General features: G+C 51.9%; 1 long non-coding RNA gene and 2 other non-coding genes across 5 annotated transcripts in view; all 3 read right to left on the bottom strand.

Annotated features, from left to right (window-relative positions):
* LOC138503855 (uncharacterized) overlaps positions 1-24052 on the bottom strand; it is a 159860-nt gene that overhangs the window by 60139 nt on the left and 75669 nt on the right. For all 3 annotated transcript variants that reach the window (XR_011279721.1, XR_011279720.1, XR_011279719.1), the window contains 2 exons: positions 1010-1096; positions 638-725 (listed from right to left, as the gene is read on the bottom strand). This is a non-coding gene — a long non-coding RNA (uncharacterized lncRNA). The remainder of the gene's footprint in view (positions 1-637; positions 726-1009; positions 1097-24052) is intronic.
* On the bottom strand, positions 9256-12939 carry LOC138505198 (28S ribosomal RNA). The gene has a single exon (XR_011280036.1). It is a non-coding gene; the product is annotated as a 28S ribosomal RNA (ribosomal RNA).
* LOC138505245 (5.8S ribosomal RNA) lies at positions 13419-13569 on the bottom strand. The gene has a single exon (XR_011280073.1). It is a non-coding gene; the product is annotated as a 5.8S ribosomal RNA (ribosomal RNA).

Genomic DNA, 24052 nt, shown 5'->3' with positions numbered 1-24052 from the left:
CACTGCGGCTTCACTTCCCCAGCGACTGTGATGCATGTGAACCCAAAGTCCAAATAAGAGTGATCATATTTCTGTGTTTTTGCATTTCTTTTGTCTGTTCCCTCCTCTCCTTCCGCTTTACGTTTCAGATCCCTACCATCTTTGGGCACTAGAAAACGATCCATCGAGAAAAGAAGCCTGAACCTGTCGAAACATTGCAAACGGTTTTAAAAAAGTAAAACTGCACCCCCAAAAAAGCGTAAACATGGCAAACACAACATTCAAAGAGTTAAACTGAGCCATGTGAAAAGGTTGGGGTTGGTGCGAAACACCCCATGCAATAAAGGTTAAGAAATATGGGGTGGGTAAAAAAGGACAGGCGATTTTTAAAAAGCAAAAATTCAGCAAAAAACAGTCTGAAAAGTTTGGAAGTGGGGGAGGGAAGCCCCACAAAAAAATGGGCCAGAAACACTAGTTGGATTAAAATACATTGGTACAAACCTCAGAAGAATTACTATACAGATCATGCAGGCCTAGCTCTAATATTTTTTTGCAGTCTGGCCCCGGACTAGGTTGCAGGTGCAACCTTGCACAGGGTGGATATAAAACATCAGCATATTTACTCATCCAATGGCACACAGGGAAAATAAATCCTTACCTACGTGACTGGGGCAAGTGCTTCACTGGGATTTTCTTGCCGGAACACAGGTGGTTTGGTTGATAGACTGACGCTTGGAGCAATGCTGCTGCAATGAAAACAGAACAGTTAGTCAAGGTTACATGGAGCAATGCTGCTGCAATGAAAACAGAACAGTTACACAAGGATATATGGGTCTTCCTGAGACTTCAAATTGGGATTAGATGAGCAGGAGCTAAACCCAGCTCTTGGGTAAAATGCATCAGAGATAGGTACAGCCCCAGTAATAGATAAGTTTGAAATCCCTGATTCAAATACATGACGCGCATGGCGCTGCCACCCCTGTCCCCCAGACGCCCTTCCTACCTACTCTCAAATGGCACTGGCACCTACCAGGGAAATACGAAGATCGGACGACGGGCAGGAAAGATCCGTCAAAGTATGGGAAGGCGAAGGTCTTCTGGCGCAAGTGCTGCAGGTCTGGGGGGAGGACAGAAGGTGTTAGAGCAGAGGTGGGGAGGCATCACTGTTAAAGACAGGCTTTTAACATGCAAACACAACACCGGCAGATCTGAGAAGTGACTAGTAAACACTGTGTATAGCGTATGCTCGTGCCAGCGACATATTAAAAATTAAATGGCTGTCACATACAACACGTAACCGAGGCAGAGGCAAGGGTAACACAGGCAGAGGCGAGGTTAATACAGGCAGAGGCGAGAGCAGAGCAGTTTCAGTCCCCCACTTGCCTCCATGGGCGTAATTTTAGAGGGGACAGGGGTGTTTGTCCCCCCCACCCCAACTTTCATGGCACACCATTTTATCCCCATTCATTTAGCTGGGGAAACATTTCAGCAGATGTCATGTCCCCCCCAACATTTTCAGCAAAGGTACTCCAAGCTTGCCTCCTCTTCTCCATGGGGCATGAGGTGGGGGAGTGAAGCTGCAAAAAATGAGTTGTCCAAATTGCACACCACTTGTTAAGAAAAAAAGAAAGTATTGCTTAAGGTGGTAAAGACATTTTAGAAGTATAAAGGTGCAGGGGAGAAGACAACAACCCTGGCACAAAAATTGTAAATACAAAAAAGTCACAAGAAATGGTCTCCAAGAATAAAAGATATTCCCGTGCCCTGCACACTAGGATACTTCTTCAGAGTAAATTCTCGAAAGAGGTAAGGATCATTAGAGCAGAGCGTTAATGATCATCACAATATGATAAATTTGAATGAAATATATCATACATTTTGTAAGGATTTTTAGGTAAATAATCAACTTCTTAGCACTTCAAATGATTTGTAGATGGGCTTCAAGAAGAAACAGAATGTATTCTGCTTTTCCCGCTCAAAGCGTTGCCTTCATCAACAGCATTACTTTCAGAATCCCAAAACCTGCTCGCCTCCTCTCCCCATGCCCCCTAATGTGGGGGGTTACAGAGAGGTGCAGGGGGGACCGGTGCTGCATTAATAATGCGGCTCCCCCCATGGCAGATTGCTGGGCTTCAGCAATCTGCCATGGGGGAGCCGCATTGTAAAAAACACCGGCAGGGCAGTTTCGGTCCCCTGCTCCCCTCTCCTCCTCCGTGCCCCATGGAGGAGAGGAGGCGAGCGGGGGACCAAAACTGCTCTGCCGGTGCTGTAATAATAACGCAGCTCCCCCATGGCAGACAGCAATCTGCCATGGGGGAGCTGCGTTATTAATACAGCACCGGCAGAGCAGTTTTGGTCCCCCGCTCGCCTCCTCTCCTCCATGCCCCCTAGTGTGGGGGGTTGCAGAGGGAGAGGGGCGCCTGGGGGACCGGTGCTGCATTAATAACGCGGCTCCCCCCATGGCAGATTGCTGGGCTCCAGCACTCTGCCATGGGGGAGCCACGTTGTAAAAAACACCGGCAGGGCAGTTTTGGTCCCCCGCTCGCCTCCTCTCCTCCATGCCCCCTAATGTGGGGGACGCAGGGGGAGAGCGGCGAAGGGGGGACCGGTACTGTATTAATAACGCGCCTCCCCCGTGGCAGATTGCCACAGGGGAGCCGCGATGTAAATAAAGGGTCACTTACCTCTCACAGGCGGCGGCAGCAGGAGCAAGGAACACAGGACACCACAAGGCAGCCTGAACGCACGATCCAAATGCAGGAAAGCGCGCGTCCAGGCTGTGTTTATTTCCTGTTCATGGCCACGCCCCCAGCACATCCCACTGGCTGAGCATGTGCATGGGAGTCAGTGGCTCCCCATTGCACATGCTCAGTTCAGTGCAGGAAAAAAAAAAAATTTAAAATAAAATTAAAAAAAGCGTTACTCTTCTTCTGCGCCAGGCATCACGCGCCCCCCCCCCCAGGCATGGTGGTGCGCCAGATTGAAGACCTCTGTCCTAAAGCAAGACGCGCTGTGGGCAACAGAAGATCCTTTGTCACTTTGCCCCCGAAAGCATGGAACACCCCGCCTCTGAAGCTTCAACAAGAATCCAACTCACGCCAATTTCATAAAAGTCTGAAGACGTGTTGTTCACATATACACCACTATCCTAAGCCACCTTGCCTCTGCTTGCCCTGTGCTTCATATCTGTCATTAGTCTTTGTGTGCGCCCTGATGCCTGCGGGCTTCTGCACGTTACAAATAAATACACTGGGTTTTACATGTGTGTTAGTTAGCTGCTCATAGTCGTCATTTGCAGGCATCCAGTTTGGTGTTACGGATGATACATACAAGCAAGAGACAGCATACCTTTCATGCAGAGTTGTCCATCTCCAGGCCTCACGGGCCGGAAACCTCACAGATTTTCAGGATACCCCTCATTAATATTCATGAGAAAAAATGGCATCCATTTAGAATCATTGTATGCAAATGTATCTCATGATATTTATCTCAAGTGGTATCCTGAAAATCTAACTTGTTTCCAGCCTATGAGGTCTGGAGTTGGAAAACCCTGCTTTAGTGAGAAGACATCACTCATAGTTGCTCTGCCTAATAGTATGCACTCAGCAAGGCACACTAAGCTTTTCACTTAAACAGACACCACGCCCAGTTCAATTTCAAATAATAAGAGGTTAAAGACAGTCGATTTAACAGGAGAGAGATCACCCATAAGCGCTCAGTAAAGCGGAGCAAACGGACAGCTTCCCACTTGGTACTTTGGCAATGGGGGGGCAGGAACATCACTTTGCCACCATAGGAATGTTACAGGTTTCATTTTCTGGCTACACGCCCTAAATCTATATTCAGTGTGGCTGGTGATGAAACACTATTGGCGTTAAAGCCATGTACATGAACTGCACTGTTGATAGTATGGTAATTTTGAGCAGAATCAGAGATCCATAGCAGAGGTACACGACCTAAAGTAGACCGCAACTAAGGTAGCTCAGCAGCTTGAACGAATAGTGTTGAGATGTAGGACTAGCCTAATCACTTGCTTATATTCAGGGTGAGGGGATTTCTACCCCCATTGTGAAACCAGGACTTCAAAGACATTCCTGTTATTACAACGGCCGCCTGACTCCAGGGTGCGGATTACTGGAGTACTTTTTAAGTAAGTAAAAAGGGAGTTGCGTTAGTATAGCCCAGAGGAGAGCTTCAGTCCACTCCCTTCTTCCTCTTTTACTCCGCTCTTTACTGCAACACTTGTTTCCAAACTCCTATACTAGGCCTTCTACCAAAGCCTCCCTGTATAGTACTGCCCCTTTTGAAACTGGAAAAGGAAGGGTGTTAATGTGCCCAAGTCCTTGTGTGTACGTGACAAAGTGATTGGGTCTCCTGAGTAACTCACCATTTTCAGATCTAGTGATTTGTATCAGTTATAAATTGTCAGCTGCCAACTTGAAGTCAAGCAGCGCTGTCATGGTAGCTGCCTGACCCCACAATGGTGCCTCCCGCAGGCAGCTGCACAATAAATCTGCCAATCTTGAACCTCCTCATCTGCCAACTTCATTGCATACCCTCAAGCTTATGTAGGTCTTTTTCACAGTCCATCCTGCAGATTGTGTATTCAAATGTACTTTTAGTGGGATCATAGACGATACCCACATACCTTTTGCCTTCTAATACAGAGTTGTTCATTCTTCAAAACTCTACCAGGTCTTGAATTACAGACTGGTACCTGGTAAAGGATAAAGTGGATAGGGTAGGCGCCGTGGGAATACCTTATATACTGGCTATTATCTTTCTGAAGGTACAGGTCCCCCCCCCCGCCCCCCAGTGCGTTGTAGCTCCATTCCCTTGTGTCCACCTAGAAACATGGTCACAGTTCTTTCCTTATTTTATGCTGTCACTCAGTTCATTGTTGTACTCACTATGTAATTCTTTTCATTGACAGTTTCATATTTTCAGTCATTTATATTCCATGAAAGTATTTATATTGTTAAAGTAGGCCTCATTTTCATTTATTATATTATTTGAGTTATCAGTTCATGATTCTTACATATTTATCAATATCTTAGCCATTGGCATAATTATGGATCTATGTGTTCTAATTGAACCTGAACTAGTTGCATTTTTTCCAAATGTTTTGTACCTACTTTTTTTAAATGTCAGATTGTGGGGTAGGTCGCCCCTCCACCACCCACCTCCCCACCCTTACACAATCCAATATGACCTGACCCCAACCCACCATCTACCTTTGGTGGTATACAACATGTAAAGAAATTGAGGGGAGGGGGCAGGGGATTTTCAACCAGTTTGGGTGGGGGGGGGCGGTCGGCCAAAATCCATAAACCTATAATTATACTGTTAAATGGTGTTATGGTCACTAATAGTCTTAATATAAATCTGCCCCTAGGAAGGGGCAAATGTGTTTTTACTAGGGTGTGAAGGTCATTAGACCACCAGGGATGGCTTGAAAGGGGTGGGGGGGGGCAGTGATAAGACCGTGATAGTTATGATTTGTTTTTGCTGGGAAGAACATAGGTAATTAATGTTTTTGTTTTGTTTACAGGTTTCTTTACGCAAGGAGCTGCAACGTTATGCAAGTAGTTTTTTTATTCTATGGGATTGGGCAGTCTGGGAAGGTATTTTGGTGGGCTGGGACACAAATGCAGGGTCAGGCCACAAATTGCCCCCCATGCCAGCAAAACATTGGTGTTGCCCTGGGAGCGGATGTCTCCCATGTGGGTTGACTGTCTGCAAGCCCAGGCTGCACCTCTGGCTGTGCTGCATTACAGATTTCGCCTCTGGGGAGGAATGGAGACCCGGCTAGCTGCAGCTGGACTTGGGGCCGGTCAACCCACATGGGAGACAGCCACCCAAGGCCAGGGACATCACCCCCACCTTCCTGGAGCTCTGGCCTGACTGCGTTACAGCTTCTCCCTCCTGGAAAGGATGGGGACCCTGCCAGGGCTCCCTGGGACAGCCGCTCTGCTTGAGGACGGTAGACCCACATGGGAAACAAATGCCCAAGGCCAGGGACAGCACCCCCAACCATGCTGGAGCTCTGGCTGGGTTGCGTTACAGCTTCCCCCTCTGGGAAGGACGCAGACCTTGCCGAAGCTCCCTGGAACTGCTCCTGGGTTTGTGGACAGTCAAACCACATGAGGGACATCACCCCTGACCACCCTGGAGCTCTGAGCTGGCTTGCATTATACAATTAAGCTCCGTGAAGGGGACCCTGCCGGGGCTCCCTGCGAGTGCCGCTGCGCCTGGGGATGGTGGACCCACATGGTAGTTGTCCACGGTCGGGCACATCACCCCCGACCATCCCGGGAGCTCTGGCTAGGCAGCATTACAGAATTTCCCTCAGGTAACAGATGGGGACCCTGCTGGGACTCCTTGGGACTGCCGTTGCGTTGGACATGGGGACGGTTGACACTTTTTCATTTTCGCCCAGGTAGGTACGCCCACACATGAGGTACTGTTTTCATCCGGACACCTGTGGGAAGGTAGGACATGTGTTGTTGGCAGTATGTTTCAGTAGTTTCTAGGTTGGAAATGTCTGAAAATTGTGTCCCCCCCCAAATTTCAGACTTTGCCAGGCTTTTGGGTAATAAATTCTAGGGCAATTTGTGCAAGTCAGACCTCTGTGGGTTCCCACAGGAGTCTGCTCTCCTGAAACACTTGGGTTACCAGTGGATTAGCCTTTTCCCTTTGCACCCACGTAGGTGCAGCCACACATGAGGTACAGTTTTCATCAGGACACCTGTGGGAACACAGGAAGGTGCATGTGTTGTTGGCAGTGTGTTTTGTTGGATTGGAGGTTTGAAATGTCTGAAAATGGAGTTTTTTTCCCTAAATTTTGGACTTTGCCGGGGCTTATGGGTAAATACATTCTGGGGTGATTCGCACAAGTCAGAGCTCTATGGATTCCCATGAGTGCAATCTTTTCGGAAATGCATTGGGTTCCTGTTTTCCTTGGTGGCTGTGACACCCCACGCCCAAATCTGTAGGTTGTCCACAGGAGCAGATTCCTGAAAAATCTGCTGTGCCGAAACACTTGGGGTTACCAGTGGTTTAGCCTTTTTCCTTTACGCACAGGTAGGTGCACTCCCACATGTTAGGTACCGCTTTCGTCAGGACACGTGTGGGAATGTGGGAAGGTAGGACATTTGTTGTTTTCTCTTGGTTTTCATACATTTGCTACTGCACTTTGTTACACAACCTTTTCATTTCCCAAATGTGAACTACATGTAGTTGCCGATTTAAGCACTGTATGCTTTTGTAACCTGCACAAGCCACCTACCCTTCAAAAGGTCTGCCTGTGCTCTTTCAAAAATGGTATGCTTGCCATTCCTCGCATTTATTTTCCATATTTACACATGTGAAGTATGTCCGTTTAGGTCATCAGCATAAAAATCCTGTGTACCATGGCTCAGTTTTTGGCTTGTAGCATTGCTTGTTTTGTGAAACAAAACAAACAATTTGCGATTTCCTAACTGGAAAAGTCAGGGGAATGTAACTGGGCATTGCTTTTCTCAATATTCACAGAAGCCATTACCTTACAGGTCCAACCATGTCCAGCACATACCTTTTTTATCTGTCATTTTTCCCCAAACTATGGGCATTTTCCCTACATAGATGTTACCTGACCTGCGCAAACCACCCTTTCCTAAACTGAGATTTTGTCTACTTTTCAGAAATGGAATCTATGCCTTTGTCTTCCCATTCAGCTTTCCTACCCTCCTTTTCCATTCCGCCCACGGATGGACTATTGAGGTAAAAAAGGGTAAAAACCCAATAGCTCTCACAAAATTGATGGTACCTTATTTATTTCCACTCAACCTGTTCTTGGAAAACTGGAACATGGTGAATTCAGCACAGCAAACCATTTGTTCCTAGCTCTTAGAAGGAAAAAAACACAGGCTTCTATGTACATCATTTTATTGGCATTTTCTGAAAAAACACAAAATGTGCTCCTTTTTGGTTCTTTTCTCTCACCCCGATACAGCAAACTATGATTCATTGGTGGAGTTATGAGCACCTACATGTGGGAAGAAAGGGGGCCAAAATTTGGCAGAGATATCACATGTAACAAAAAAGTTACAAGGGATTGAATGGCGACATACCGAAACCACCAAAAAAGGCACTGGGGGGTGGGGGTGGCAGACCATTGGCAGTTAAGGGGTTAAAAACGAATAACACATTAGCTTAAAGAATTAAATAGACATTTGGGTAATGGAAGTGTTTTTATTATGACAAGTGCTTACACTGTAAAGCAACAAATAATACATATACATGTGTAAACCAAAGATAGAATTGGTGGAGCCATATGGAGTGAACCTGCTTTACCTGGGGATATTGGAAGAAAAAGAAGCCGAATAGTGAAACATTTATGGAAAAACAGTTATCAAATTCCTGCAGCTTTTCATGTGCAGTTATGAGAAAGGAAAAAGTAAACTTTATTACTGCAAATGTTCACAATCTTTTGAACCGGTAGGGGGTTCGCCTGCATGCCACCACGTGGGGGCTTATGGAACCAGACCGGAGACAAATGCAGGAGCCAGCCGCAACTCGAGCCATCTGGTCCCACGTCCACAACTCGGGCCATCTGGGCATACTCTGGCCGGGCCTGCCCCCACCGTCCAGGGGCACAGGCTTAAGGTACCACCCCCTGTGCTCTGGGGTGGGTGCTTAAGCTGCCACCTCTCTTACCTGCCCTGGCCAGGGTTTAAGGCACCACCTCTGTGCACTAGGGCCGGGGCCTGGGAGACACTTCCACGCCGACTATTAAGCACCCAGAAGGTGTAGGTTTATGAAACCCGACCAGAGACAAATGCAGGAGTCAGCCGCAACTCGGGCCATCTGGTCCGCCAGCCACAACTCTGGCCATCTGGGCCTACTCCCGGATCAGTTGGCCCAGTGGCCGGCTGTGTCTGCCCCGACCCCACCGTCCATCTGAACAGCAGTTGAACATGGGTCAGTCGGTCCTAAGAGATGGGCGAGCGCCGTTCGGAAGGTACAGGCTTAAGGTACCACCCCCCGCGCCCTGGGGGTGGCTTGCAGCCTCTCTTCCTCTGCCCTGTCCGGGGGCTTAAGGAACCACCTCGAAGGCCCAGGACCAAGACCATCTGGTCCGCCAGGCTGATTGGGAACGGTGAGAAGAGCACGAGCACTCCCCGCCCAGCCCGCACACCCCCGTGGCTGTGCACCTAGGGTGGGTGAGATTTTCCTGTGCGCCCCGCGGGCACCAGGAGGAAGGATGGAGAACCAGGGCGGCGGCGGCACCTTGCAACAAAAGCTTGGATAAGAGGATGACTTTCAGTAGATCGCAACGAGGTAGCTTCTCTGCTACTTAAGAAACCATGACCAGAATCAGGTTGTCTATGAATGATTTAGCACCAGGTTCCCCACGAACATGCAGTGCACTACAGGCAAGACAGGTGGCCCCCTTCTGTCCACACTCAAGTCCCGAGGCAAGCGGCTCTACACACCGGCCCGAGGCCGGCTATCCTAGGCCAACTGATGCTCGACAGCGCTGCGGTATCACGGTCTGGGGGGGATTCTGACTTGGAGGCGTTCAGTGATAATCCCACAGATGGTAGCTTCGACCCATTGGCTCCTCAGCCAAGCATGCACACCAAATGTCTGAACCAGCAGTTCTTCTCGTACTGAGCAGGATTATTATTGCAACAATACATCATCAGTAGGGTAAAACGAACCTGTCTCACGACGCTCTAAACCCACCTCATGTTCCCTTATTAGTGGTTGAACAATTCAACACTTGGTGAATTCTGTTTCACAATGATAGGAAGATTCGGCATTGAAGGATCTAAATGTGAAGTCGCTATGAATGCTTGGCCGCCACAAACCAGTTATCCCTGTGGTAACTTTTCTGACACCTCCTGCTTGAAACCCAAAAAGTCAGCAGGATCGTGAGGCCCTGCTTTCACAGTCTGTATTCAAACTGAAAATCGAGATCAAGCTAGCCTTTGCTCTTCTGCTCCGCGGGAGGTTTCTGTCCTCCCTGAGCTCGCCTTAGGACACCTGCGTTATCGTTTGACAGGTGTACTACCCCAGTCAAACTCCCTACGTGCCACTGTCACCGGAGCGGGTCGTGCCTGGCAGGCGCTAGGCACTTGGAGCCAGAAGCGAGAGCCCCTCGGGTCTCACCCTCCACCTCACCGGGTAAGTGGAAAAATGATAAGAGTAATGGTATTTCATCGGCGGCCCAAGAGCTTCCCACTTATCCCACACCTCTCATGTCTCTTCACAGTGCCAGACTAGAGTCAAACTCTACCGGGTCTTCTTTCCCTGCCAATTCTGCCAAGCCTATTCCCTTGGCTGTGGTTTCTCTAGATAGTAGGTAGGGACAGTGGGAATCTCATGATTCTCATTCATCCATTCATACACATCACTAATTAGATGACAAGGCATTTGGCTGCCTTAAGAGTCATAGTTACTCCCGCTGTTTACCCACGCTTCATTGAATTTCTTCACTTTGACATTCAGAGCACAGGGCAGAAATCACATTGCGTCAACACCCACCGTGGGCCTTCGCAATGCTTTGTTTTAATTAAACAGTCGGATTCCCTGGTCTGCACCAGTTCTAAGTCCGCTGCTAGGTGTTGGCCGAGGCAGAATGCCGGTCCCGAACATCAGGAGGGGGGACGAGAGAGGCAACCACTGCAGCTTAGGCAATCCACAGGAAGTGCCTGGCTCGCATCTAGCACCGCCCCTGGATGGAAGACGCCTCGTCCAGCCATGGCGCGCGCCCAGCCCGACTGACCTAGCCCTTAGAGCCAATCCTTATCCCAAAGTTACAGATCCGACTTGTCGACTTCGCTTACCTACATTGTTCCAACATGCCAGAGGCTGTTCGCCTTGGAGACCTGCTGCGGATATGAGTACGGCACGGCTCGAGATTTACACCATCTCCCCTGGATTTTCAAGGACCAACGAAAGCTCACCGTATGCCGCCGGAACCGCAATGCTTTCCAAGGCTGGGGCCCCTTTCTAGGGGCAAACCCATTCCAGGGTGCCCTGCCCTTCACAAAGAAAAGAGAACTCGCCCCGGGGCTCCCGCCGGCTTCTCTGGGATCATTTGTGTTACCGCACTGGACGCCACAAGGGCACCCGTCTCGCCACTCCAGGTTTGGCGATCTGAACCGGACTCCCTTTCGATCGGCTGAGGGCAACGGAGGCCATTGAGCGTCCCTTCCGAACGGCGCTCGCCCATCTCTTAGGACCGACTGAGCCATGTTCAACTGCTGTTCACATGGAACCCTTCTCCACTTCAGCCTTCAAAGTTCTCGTTTTAATATTTGCTACTACCACCAAGCTCTGCACCTGCAGCGGGTCCACCCAAGCCCTCGTCCTGGGCTTCAGTGTGCACCGCAGCAGCCCTCTTACTTGTCACATCTTAGCCACTGCGGCTCTCCGCGCCGGCCAGGTATGGGCCCGACGCTCCAGTGCCATCCATTTTCAGGGCTAGTTGATTTGGCAGTTGAGTTGTTACATACTACTTAGCGGATTACGACTTCCATGTCCACCATCCTGCTGTCTATATCAACCAACACCGTTTCTGGGGTCTGATGAGCGTCGTTATCAGGCGGCTTAACCTGACGTTCGGTTAATCCCGCAGCGGCAGTTCTGCTTACCAAAAGTTGCCGACTGGGCACTTGCATTCAATGCCCGGCTCCACACCAGCGAACCGGGCTTCTTACCCATTTAAAGTTTGAGAATTGGTTGAGATCATTTTAGCCCCAAGACCTCTAATCATTCGCTTTGCTAGATAAAACTGGGGTTTCCGTGCGCCAGCTATCCTGAGGGAAACTTCGGAGAGAACCAGCTACTAGATGGTTTGATTAGTCTTTTGCCCCTATAGCCAGGTCGGATGACCGATTTACACATCAGGACTGCTACGGACCCCCACCAGGTCGAGTTCACCATCTTTCAGGTCCTATCACACACGCTCATGTGCCATCTCCCTGACAGTGGGCGAGACGGGTTGGTGGAGTGCCCACCGCAACGGTATCCCAACGCAATCGGCGAGCGCTGGCCCTCACCATCATTACATCACAGAGTTTCATTCGGCCCTCTGACTTGCGCACTTGTTATACTCCTTTGCCTGTGTTTCAAAACAGGTCGGGTGGTTAACCGACATCACCTCAGACCCTTGGCGCTCTCTGTGGGCCTCCCCACCCGGTGGCATGACGTGGTCGGGCGTACTGAGGGCAGTCCACCACAGTCGCATCGGGAGCCCTGTCTGAACCCAAGAGTGGCTAGGACGGTTGCAAGGAGAAGGGCACGGTGGCAGTCAATCTCCCTCGGCCCCACGGACACAGCAAAACTGCTGTCAGGGGGCTGTAACACTATCTGCTGGTGCAGAGAGTGACCTGCCCTTTGGGACCTTCCCAGCCGGTTGTGGTGCTCCGCCACAGAGGAAATGCGCCCTGCTGGGGCTGGGTGCGCCCGGACTGCAGACCCGCAAGGGTCTCCACCGTTGCAGGCGATCGACCTGCCTGCCGTGTTGAATCCTGCGGGTGGACTGCACAGACCCCAGCAGTTTACCTCTGAATGGTTACGCCCTCTTGAACTCTCTCTTCAAAGTGCTTTTCAACTTTCCCTTTCAACGGTACTTGTTGGCCATCAGTCTCGCGCCTGTATTTAGCCTTAGACAGAGTTTACCACACGATTTGGGCTGCATTCCCAAGCAACCTGACTCGAAGAAGACCTGAACCCGGTGTGCAAGAGGCCGCTACCGGTCTAACATCATCCGCGGGGTGAGACTCGATCAGAAGAACTTGATCCCCCATGACCCTCCCCCACATTTCCCACGCCTGCCGCTGAATGGGTATTCAGCGCTGGGCTCTTCCCTCTTCACTGGCTGTTACTGAGGGAATCCTGGTTAGTTTATTTCCCTCCGTTTAGTAATATGCTTAAATTCAGCGGGTCACCACATCTGATCTGAGGCCGTAGTTGGGGGGCACAAATCTCAGGCAGCAGGCCTTGGGCCCGTACAGGGGGTTGCCCCTGCCCTGTGCCTCTGGCGCAGGTGAGTGTGTGCTGTCCCAATCTGCAACCGAAGCCCACATGATCACACGGTCCGTGCTCCATGGCCATCCTGCGCCGGCAGCCGTGGGACACCACAGACAGCTACACACAACACGGCCAGGTGCCACGGGGTAGGGTGAAGGTGTGCCAGGCTTTTTTAAGGCCCACTGCCGCCGCCTCCACATCCGGGGTGTGCCGGACACCTGGCCCTGCCGAAACCAGCATGAGACAGGGAAACTGGGCAGGCCGGATTGCGCCAGCAATGAGCTTGCATGCCAGGTCCAGGAATCCAGCGACGGTACTGATCGGGGTCTGACCTTAGGGAGACAAAGGGAATGCGGTCCCTGCGACAGCCCCAGCAATGCCCCTGGGAGGGAACCCTGGGGCGATTAGTGTACAAGCGACCCTCAGACAGGCGTAGCCCCGGGAAGAACCCGGGGCCGCATGGTGCGTTCAAAGTGTTGATCAATGTGTTCTGCAATTCACACTAACTCTCGCAGCTAACTGCGTTCTTCATCAACGCATGAGCCGAGTGATCCACCACCAAGAGTCACAGGCAACTTTTTTTTGTTCCAGGCATCGGCCTGACCCTGCCGCTGCAGGAGAGGCCATGGAGGCAGCGCCGCCTGTGGCGGGACAGCCCAGCGCCCTGCCTAGCGCGGCCGAGACCATTGTGGTTTTTAAAAAAACAGGCTCTCAGCCTGGGAAGCCTGACCGCCGCCTGCAGCAGCACAATGCTTCCGAGTGGGATGGAGGTAGGCCGCTCCGCCACCTGCCCACCCGGCCCGATCCACTGATCCTTCCCCGGCCACTTCCGCTTCCCTTTTGGGGGGGCTGGGAGACGGACGGCAAGGCGTGCCAGAGACAGCATGGACATGGGGTCGGGTGGGACCACTAGAGTCTTCAAATCCCAGCCTGGCCACATAGGGCCCAGCTCTTGGTACCTGGGCGAGAGGGAATGTCACCCGCTTTGCCAACGGGCCTTGCCATTGCTCGCCCACAGATATGGGTGGCTGGAACCTTGGCGCCCGCCTGTCGAGCAAGCCTGCTGCGCCATGGCTTGGGTGGCGGCCCTTCGAGAGCAGTCAGGTTTCCTTCGGCTCCCGGCTGCCCCCACTCGGGGCTTCCCTGCTGACCGGGGTGTGCCCACCAATGCCCACCCGCTGGAAGGTCAGAGAGAAGAGTGCACTCCCCGGCCAGCGCAGAGGCAGGTTCAGTGAGGGGAGGGGGCCGCACAGGGCTCGTCCCTGTCCATCTGCTGGGTCACGAACCCCCTTCTGGTGGAAGGGAATCCCTGCTCCCTGGCACCTGGTTGACCACGCGCACTGGACCGGTCTGCGAGAGGAGCCCCGGGCTGTGGCAGTGCGCGTCTGGGATGCAACCGAAGTCGGGCCCGCAGCTCTCCCTCCCTCTGCTCTGCTGTTAATGATTCTTCATGCCCCCACTCACAAGCAGATATACTAGCCCTACATGTCCCAAGTCACACTCAAATGCCCCATTTCTCCTTCTAAACACACGTTCCAGATTCAAATGCCACCTCCCTCCTGACCCACATGCCACCATCCCTCCATCCAAACCCACACAAATACACCAACATCCGTCCTCCATACCTACACCAAGAAGCTGCACCCCTCAGAGCCACACGCATATGCTTCACCTCTACCTCCAGAATCACATTCAGATGGCGCCATCCACCCTCTCTATACCGACACCCGATTACCCCATCCCTTCGACACACATGCTCCCACCCCTACAATAAACCAACATCCTTCTCTCCAGACATACATACCCCATCCCGCCATTCACACCCAGATGCCCCCTTCCTTCCCACTATAGTGCTCCAACCTTGACCCACATGCTCCATCCTTTCCTGACACGCCCCAACATATGCCCTCACCCTCCATTCCAGATCAACAATGCCCCCTCCAATCCAGACTCCACCAAGATGCCCAATCCCTTCGTCAAGACGCATACCATGATGCCCCATCCTCCCTCCACACAGAAAGAAGCCCTTATACCTCCTCCGGTCAATGATCCCCCATCCCTCCCTGCAGACCCACACCGATGTGCCCCATCCCTCCCTCCAGACCCATACTAGAGTGCCCTATGCCTCCCTTCATACTCACAGCAATGTCCCCATCCCTCCCGACCCACACCCATGAGCCCCATTTCTTCCCCTCAGACCCACAGCAATATGCCCCATCTCTCCCTCCCTCTCAGAACCACACCAATGTGCCCCATCCCTCCCTCTCAGAACCACACCAAGATGTCCCATCCCTCCCTCTCAGAACCACACCAAGATGTCCCATACCGCTAGACCCAGACTAAGATGCCCCTCTAGACCCACACTGATGCCAACATGCCTCTAGACCCACACCACAATGTCCCATCTCTCCATTCCAGAGCCCACCAAGATGCCACCAACCCTCCATGCCAGACCCCACCAAGATGCCACCAACCCCCCCGAGACCCAGACAAATTTGCCCCATCTCTCCCTCCCAATGTGCCCCATCCGTCCCAGACCCACACCAAGATGCCGCCATCCCACCCTCCCAACCAACACCTAGATGACCCATGCCAACCTCCAGAACAGATGCCCCATACCTTTTCCAAACCAACACTAATGTGCCCTTGTCCATTGCAGACCCCGCCCCAAGATGCCACCATCAGTCCCTCCAAACAGCAAGATGCCCCCTATCCTGCCCTCCAGACCCACACCACGCCCCTATAGCTCCCCCAGACCCACATCAATGTGCCCTTCCCCCACATCAAACCCACACCAATGTACCCCTATTCCCACCCTCCAGATACACACAGATGTCCCCATCCCACCCACACCAGGATGCCCCATCCCACCCTCCCAACCAACACCTAGATGACCCATGCCAACCTCCAGTACAGATGCCCCATACCTTTTCCAAACCAACACTAATGTGCCCTTGTCCATTGCAGACCCCCGCCCCAAGATGCCACCATCAGTCCCTCCAAACAGCAAGATGCCCCCTATCCTGCCCTCCAGACCTACACCACGCCCCTATAGCTCCCCCAGACGCACATCAATGTGCCCTGCCCCCACATCAAACCCACACCAATGTACCCCTATTCCCACCCTCTGGATACACACAGATGTCCCCATCCCACCCATACCAGGATGCCCCATCCCGCCCTCCAGACCAACAGATGCCCCCTACCTGTTCAGACCGACACCAATATGCCACCATCCCTCCATGCACATCAAGATGCCCCATCCTGCCCTCCAGACCCACACCTAGATGAACAATCCCTCCTCCCAGACCCACAATATGCCCCATCCCTCCCAGACACAGACCAATGTACCCCATCCCCTCCCTCCAGACCCACACCAATGTCCCCATCCAACCCAAACCAGGATGCTCCATCCCTCCCTCCAGACCCTCACCAATAGGCTCCTTCCCTCCCCAGACCCACACCAATGTGCCTCCATCCACTCCCTCCAGAGCCACACCAAGATGCCCCATCCCACCCTCCAGATGCCCACAAATGACCCCATCCACCCACACCAGGATGCCCAAATCCACTCCCAGACCAACAGATGCCCCATACCTGTTCTAGACCGACACCAATGTGCCTCCATCCTTTGCAGACCCCACCATCCCTCCATCCACACAGCAAGATGCCCCCATCATACCATCCAGACCAACACCTAGATTAACCATCCCTCCACCACACACAGACCAGTGTCCCCCATCCCTCCCATCAAACCCACACCAATGTGTGCCACCCCTCCCTCTGGACCCACACCAATGCGCCCCATCCCTAGCCCCCAGACGCACACCACTATGTCCCTATCCCTCGCTCCAGACCCACACCAATGTGCCCCATTTCCTCCAGGCCCACGCCAATGTGCCCCATCCCACGGGACCCACACCACCAAGATGGCCAATGCCTACCTCTAGACCAATACCATAATGCCACATCCTCCCTCCACATAGCAAGATGCCCCTTCCCCTTGCAACAGATGTCCATGTGCCGCTCCCGAATCACACGCAGATAGCCCCAGCCGACCCCCTCTAAAACCACCCATCCTAATATGTCCCATCCCCCCACCAATGTACCCCATCCCCTCCTTACAGACCCACACCAATATGCTGCCATCCCTCCCCAGACCAATGTCGCTGTCCCTCCCATCAAACCCACACCAATGTGCCCCGCCCTCACATCAAACCCACACCAATGTGCCCACATTGTGCCGAATCCCTCCTCCAGACACACACCAATGTGCCCCCATCCCTCCCCCAGACACACCAATGTGCCCCCATCCCCTACCTCCAGAGCCACACACCAAGATGTGCCGTAACACCCTCCCAACCCACACCTAGATGACCCATACCTCCCCCAGTCCCACATTGTGCCCCCATCCCTCCCCAGACACACACACCAATGTGCCCCCATCCCTCCCCCAGACCCACTCCAATGTGCCCCTTCCCCTCCCTCCAGAGCCACACCAAGATGTGCTGTCCCACCCTCCAAACCCACACCTAGATGAACCATCCCTCCCCAGTCTCACATTGTACCCCCATCCCTCCCCCAGACCCACACCAATGTGCCCCATCCCTCCCATCAAACCAACACCAATGTGCAACCTACCCCCTTTCTCCAGAGCCACACCAAGATGCAAAACCCACACCTAGATCACTCATGCCACCTTCCAGACCCACTGTGCCCCATCTCTCCCCCAGACCCACACCCATGTCTCCCCATGACTCCCCCAGACCCACACGAATGTACCCCAACCCTCCCCCCAAACCCACACCACTCGCCCCATCCCTCCCCAGACCCACACCACTATGTTCCTATCTCTCCCTCCAGACCCACACCAATATGCCCCATTCCGCCAGACCAACACCAGCATGCATCTATCCAACCATTCAGACCCCACCAAGGTGCCCCATCCTTCCCTCTAGACCAATACCATAATGCCCCATCCTCCCTCTGCGTAGCAAGATGCCCCTTCCCTTTGCAAAATATGCCCATGTGCCGCTCCCGAATCACACGCAGATAGCCCCAGCTGACCCCCCCTAAAACCACCCATCCTAATATGCCGGATCCCCACAGAACCACACCAATGTGCCACATCCCCTCCTTCCAGACCCACACCAATATCCTGCCATCCCTCCCCAGACCAATGTCCCGTCCCTCCCATCAAACCCACACCATTTCGCCCCGCCCCCACATCAAACCCACACCAATGTGCCCCGAGACCGACACCAATGTGCCCCTATCTATTGCAGATCCCAGCAAGATGCCTCCATCCCCACAGCAAGATGCCCCATCCCACTGTCCAGACCCACACCTAGATGACCCATGCCACCCTCCAGACCCACTGTGCCACCTCTCTCTCTCCACAAACACACCCATGTGCCCCATCCCCTGACCCACACTCATGTACGCCCATCGCTCCCCCAGACCCACACCAATGTACCCCAACCCTCCCCAAACTCACACCACTGTTCGTATCCCTCCCCTCAAACCCACACCATGTTCCTATCCCTCCCCCAGACCCACACCAATGTGCCCCCTTCCTCCAGACCCACGCCAAAGTGCCCCATCCCACCAGACCCACACCAGTGTGCCCCTATCCAACCATTTAGACCCCACCAAGATGCCCCATCCCTCCCTCTAGACCAATACCATAATGCCCCTTCACCTTGCAACAGATTCCCATGTGCCGCTCCTGAATCATACGCAGATAGCCCCAGCCAACCCCCCCCCAACTCCCTCTAAAACCACCCATCCTATTATGCCCCACCCCCAGACCCACACCAATGTGCCCCATCCCCTCCTTCCAAACCCACACCAATATGGTGCCATCCCTCCCCAGACCAATGTCCACGTCCCTCCCATCAAAACTACACCAATGTGCCCCTATCCATTGCAGACCACACTCCCGACCCACACCTAGATGAACCATACCTCAACCAGTCCCACATTGTGCCCCATCCCTCCCCCAGACACACCAATTTTGTACTAAACAGTTTCCATTTTTATCATGTCCTTCTTTCATAAGGACAATTGGCAATAATAGACAAAGTAGGCAAATCCTTCAGGAGAAAAACACTGGAAGTTAGGAGAGAAGGCAGAGATAAAATGGGCTAAGGGGCAATGTAGATGTTAAAAAGCCAAGGCGAGAGAATGGAGCCCTGATGAACACCACAGGTGGCAAGTGAGATGTTGGAGAGAAAAGGGCCCAGTTGAACCTGGGAAGGTCGGTCCGAGAGGAAGGGGGTCAACTAGCCCAGGGCCAGGTCTGTGATGCCAAAGGTATCACAGAGCCGATTTATAAGGGTGGCATAATTGACCGCATCAAAGACAGAGGAAAGGTCAAGAAGGATGAGAACGGAGGGGGAGTTGGAATTGAGATTTGTGAGCAAGTCTTTACAAGTGTTCAGGAGTGAGGTTTCCGTGCCTCTGGCCGCTCTGAAGCCAGACTGGTGGTCATGGAGACAACCAACCAATTCAGTGTGGTGGATAAGCTGGGAGATGGCTAGCTTCTCCAAGAGTTTGCCCAGGAAGGGGGTAATGGAGATAAGGCGGTAGTTAGCCAGACAGGAAGGGTCACATGCCTGAGGGGAGCAATGGTTGCCCAGTATACAAAAATAGATTAGGGAGAATATTGGCTAGGATAGCCCAAGACAATGGGGGGGTGGGGTTCATCAGGCTGTGCAGCATGGTTGCAACCTCATTGTATGATGGGCTTCCAGCAACCTTGTGGTTGCTAGGAGCGCATTTCACTGAGACAGGCTGCTAAAGGGCACGCCGTAGTGAAGTGACTGAAAAAAAACAGCATTTCCATCCCTGTTTTGGGTGCAGGCTTCCATTTCAGGCCCTGGAGGCTGGCTATGCCACACTAACCCCTTTTTGGAATGGAGGTTGAGGGGAAGCTATGATTGATATTCTTATTCCTAATCCCATGTCACCTACTATGATATTTCTGGAGGCAATTAAAAGGTGAGAGGGACAGAGGAGGTTGGCAGGAAACCCAGTTGTGAGCGAATGGATGGGGAACGGGGTCTGTTCTTTGCGGAAAACTACAAAACAACAGTGTAAATGGGACTTAGCAGAGACTCCTCTTGGAGTGCCTTTTGCAAGTTTCCACAATCTGGGACCTGGCAGGATTCAGCCCACTTAGCCCCACAGATAAGGAGTGCATTGGCCACTTTTACTCCCTAACAATGGTCAAATACTCCCAAATAAGAAAAGGAAGGAGTAAAAATACTTGCAACAAAAAATAGGAAACAGACACATAGGAAGGATTCTGTCCCCCTTCTTTCGCAGCAAGAACCTATTATCATCATCATCATCATCCGATCTGAGGAGGTAAAACAAAAGTAGCCTTTAACATGCCTATTGAAGAGTTCACCTCTGTAACCAGGGACTTGAAAATAACCCAATGGTGAGCTGTGTACCAGCCACTTTTACTCCCTAAGAGGCAAATACTCTAAACATGAAAATAGGGAGTACAAATATTCTCGCTGAAGATTTTGCCCATGCTTCCACCTACACAGCATCCCAAATATGGCAATAGCTCATTATTGGGTGCATTAGAAGGCACACAGTGGCTAAACATGCCACATAATGTGAATGTTGGGCATGTGATGCCAATAAGCAGCAAACCGCGAGTGTGTCTTGCTGTGCACTGGAAAATGGGTAGAATATTTGGGAACAAGATAGCAAGCAATAGCTTGTAAATGATGCAGGGACTTGGCTAGACATTGCTAAGCCCATTTAACTGTTTTAAGTATCGGTCCATACAAGAGCAATACCTGGCATATGGTGCACCTGGGCATAGAGTAGCAATAGCTGGCAAATGGGGTGTGCATCTGGGCATACATTGTCAGAAAAAGTGCCACCAACCCCTTATATATGAGAAAATGAATCGGACATGGTTTAATGTCCTGGCACTACCCTGCAGTAATGCGAGCACTTTGCCAAAGCATGGCAATACTTCACGTAGTACCAGAGATGGTGTGAATGCCAGTTCATACAATGTCCCCCGCCCGACCACACAGTACACATGTTCATCATTAAAATGCATGCAAACGTATTGGTTTTGGCAGAACGTGTTTCTCTTTTACCCACAATGCAGTGCTCATATTAAACACATCACCCTGGTAAGATGGCTGTGGTTTGATTCAGGCATCAGTTGGTGGTTCGCAGGTATAAATGCAGATACAGGCAGCTCCACCTTTCATCCTGGAGATCGTGATAATGTCAGGGGTAATCGGCAGGCTTTTCCGCAGCAGCTGATCGTCGCATGGGTTCAATTAATAAGCACAGTAGCGGAGAGAGGGGGGAAGTCAGAGAGGGGCGGGGGGCAAGCCAGCTGCTGACACTGAGAATTCATTTCACGCCTTGATAACTATCCAGCAGAGACCATCACAGGCTCACCTCCCTTTCTTTGCTTGTAGAGGATCTGTAAGGTACATGCGGACACTGTCACGGCTGTTTACTAGAGCTACTGCAGGGAAGGGGCCGGGTAATGAAGAGGAAAGAGTTGAACATAAAAAAGGTAATAGACATGCACTTTATTATGCATCCAGCGCATGGTACGAACACGGCTACAAAACACCTCAGGACTAGGAGTCAGTGCTTTATTGGTAAGGATACGGGTGCTAACACAGCAGTGCATGGTCCCCCCAACTTACCTAGTAGGCGTGGAGGCAGGCAGAGGACCTCTCCGAAAACTCATGCTGCGGCAGGCGTGGCGAAGCTGAAATGACTTTCCATCAACAAGCCGCTCCATACCAGCCCAGTGCTGGCCCTCTATCAGTGGAGCACACGCACTATGTGACTCGCAAGAGCCACATAGTGAATGCACTGCACCAATAGAAGGTCAGTATTTTTCCCTGCCCGGCAAGTCAAACAAAAGACTTTTCTAATGGAGGGCGGGCATTGCTGCTTGCGGGCCGCACTCCATTCGAAAAGTGTTTGATCCTGGCGGGCTGGGAAAAACAACATGCCCTGCCGCACTTGGCCCGCGGGCCATATGTTGTGCACCCGTGCTCTAGAGTCTAGACCAATACCATGATGCCCCATCCTCCCTCCACATAGCAAAGATGCCCCTTCCCCCTTGCAACAGATGCCCGTGTGCTGATCCCGAATCACACGCAGATAGCCCCAGCCGACCCCCTCTAAAACCACCCATCCTAAACAAACCCTCATGAAACATTAAATTACTTGATTAGCCCCCTTTGATCAGATAAACACCACCATACACTGTCTCCCTGTTCCTTTTCTTAGCCCTCCATACCTTTCATGTTGAATAGCTGAACATGATTTTTAAAGTAAATGTTATTTCCTGATCTCCTGTCTAAATCTGGTGTCTTGCAGGAACGTTCACGGTATCCCGAAGAAAATGCAAATTGTTTTTGCAGCCAGCCAAGAGCACACGGATTGCTGCTGTTCCTGCAGCCTGGCAGCCAGAGCCTTGCCGCTCAGACAAGACGAAGTCGGACGCTCCAGAGTCTGTAGAAACGTTCCAGGTCTTCCGAAGAAAATGACCACCCCAACCCCTGCAAGCCAAAGTCAGGCAGAGTCTGGTTGCACTTGGACTGGCAGACACAGCCTTCCCACTTCCCGCTCACTGAAATTGCTCCGGAACCGCTTCATTGCTACGGAAATCACACAGATGACATCAGAGGCCACGTGAAGAAGACTGGGCGGGCCGTTGCTATGGTCCGTTTCTTGGATGGGAACTAGTCCCTACCATGCTTGTATTCGACAGTTCGTACGAGGGACATATAAAGTTAAGACGTGTTACCAATAGCTCTGTGTCCGCCTATTTCATTTTCTTAAACCCACATCCTAGGAGCCTCAGTTAGAACAAACCCAGCGCCCGGAAAGAACACTGGCGACGAGGTCGTAGGTGTGTGCCTGCACGCTCACACCCACCCGCAAGACATGGCTCAGGGGACAAGACACGGACAGCATCGGCGCCACCAGCTGCATATGGAGGGACACGGCTCCAGGTGAGCACACACCACCAGCTCTGTGAGAGCATTGTGCTGTGGCAGCCTACACATGCTTATCTACTCAGCTCCATGAGATCGTGCTCATTACAGGGCCTGAAGCAGCCCAGGAGCCCATGAAACACCATTTAGGCAGGAGAGTCTCTAGAGAGTGGCTGGCAGAGGTGCCTGATGTCAAGGAGTTGCTCCCTCAGGTCGTGGCAGTGAACCAGATCAAATTGTCCCCAGAAGGCTGTAGGAAGGCGAGAACAACCTCCCAACATGTCTTCTGAAGAGACCACTCCATCCCGATTTTCGCCCATCACGCCCATACAACTTGAGGCGCAGCAGGAGAATAAACAGCTGCAAGGGGTGCCACCATTCGATATTATGGATACAAACAGTCTAAGGCCCAGATGAGCTCGATGACTCATGGACTTTTATGTATACATCGATGCATTGGGGGTACGGGAGCCCAGACACCCGAGGGGCATACTGATGACCACTTTGGGGCCCACAGAGCACCACATGGTTTATGAAATGCCAGCTCAAATCAGCATCCTACACTGACGTCATTGACACTCTCAATGCCTATTTTGCGCCACATCGCAATATCAACTGCGAGAAACAAGTGTTCCACACCACCACAAGGAACAAACAGGAAACCTTGGATCTGTTCGTGATGAGACAGAGAGAGGGTGTAAGTGCTGTGATTTTGACAATTACTCAACCGAAGAAGTCCCCAGATCCCAGGTGATCGCTGGCTGTGAATCCACATAGTTTGGCAAGAAACTACTCCAGTAGAGGAAATCCTTGGAGGACATTCTAATGCTTTCCAGGACCAGCATCGCCATCGACAGGCAAGCTGAGTCCATGGGAAAGACCCCCATCTCTCATGCTAGTCCTGCTCCTCTTTGCCAAATACAGTCCTCTGTCAAGGGATGCAAGAAGGAACCAATGAAATGTTATAGGTGTGGCTACGATTCCCCTCATGAAGGGACGGGTTGACCATGGGCCACAGGTGCGATGGCTGCAGAATGAAAACATTT

Source organism: Ambystoma mexicanum, chromosome 11 (assembly GCF_040938575.1).
Source record: "Ambystoma mexicanum isolate Mex_15411 chromosome 11, UKY_AmexF1_1, whole genome shotgun sequence".
Lineage (NCBI taxonomy): Eukaryota > Metazoa > Chordata > Amphibia > Caudata > Ambystomatidae > Ambystoma > Ambystoma mexicanum.
Note: the sequence above shows the minus strand (reverse complement) of the source record. Positions and strands in the feature narration are given on the sequence as shown.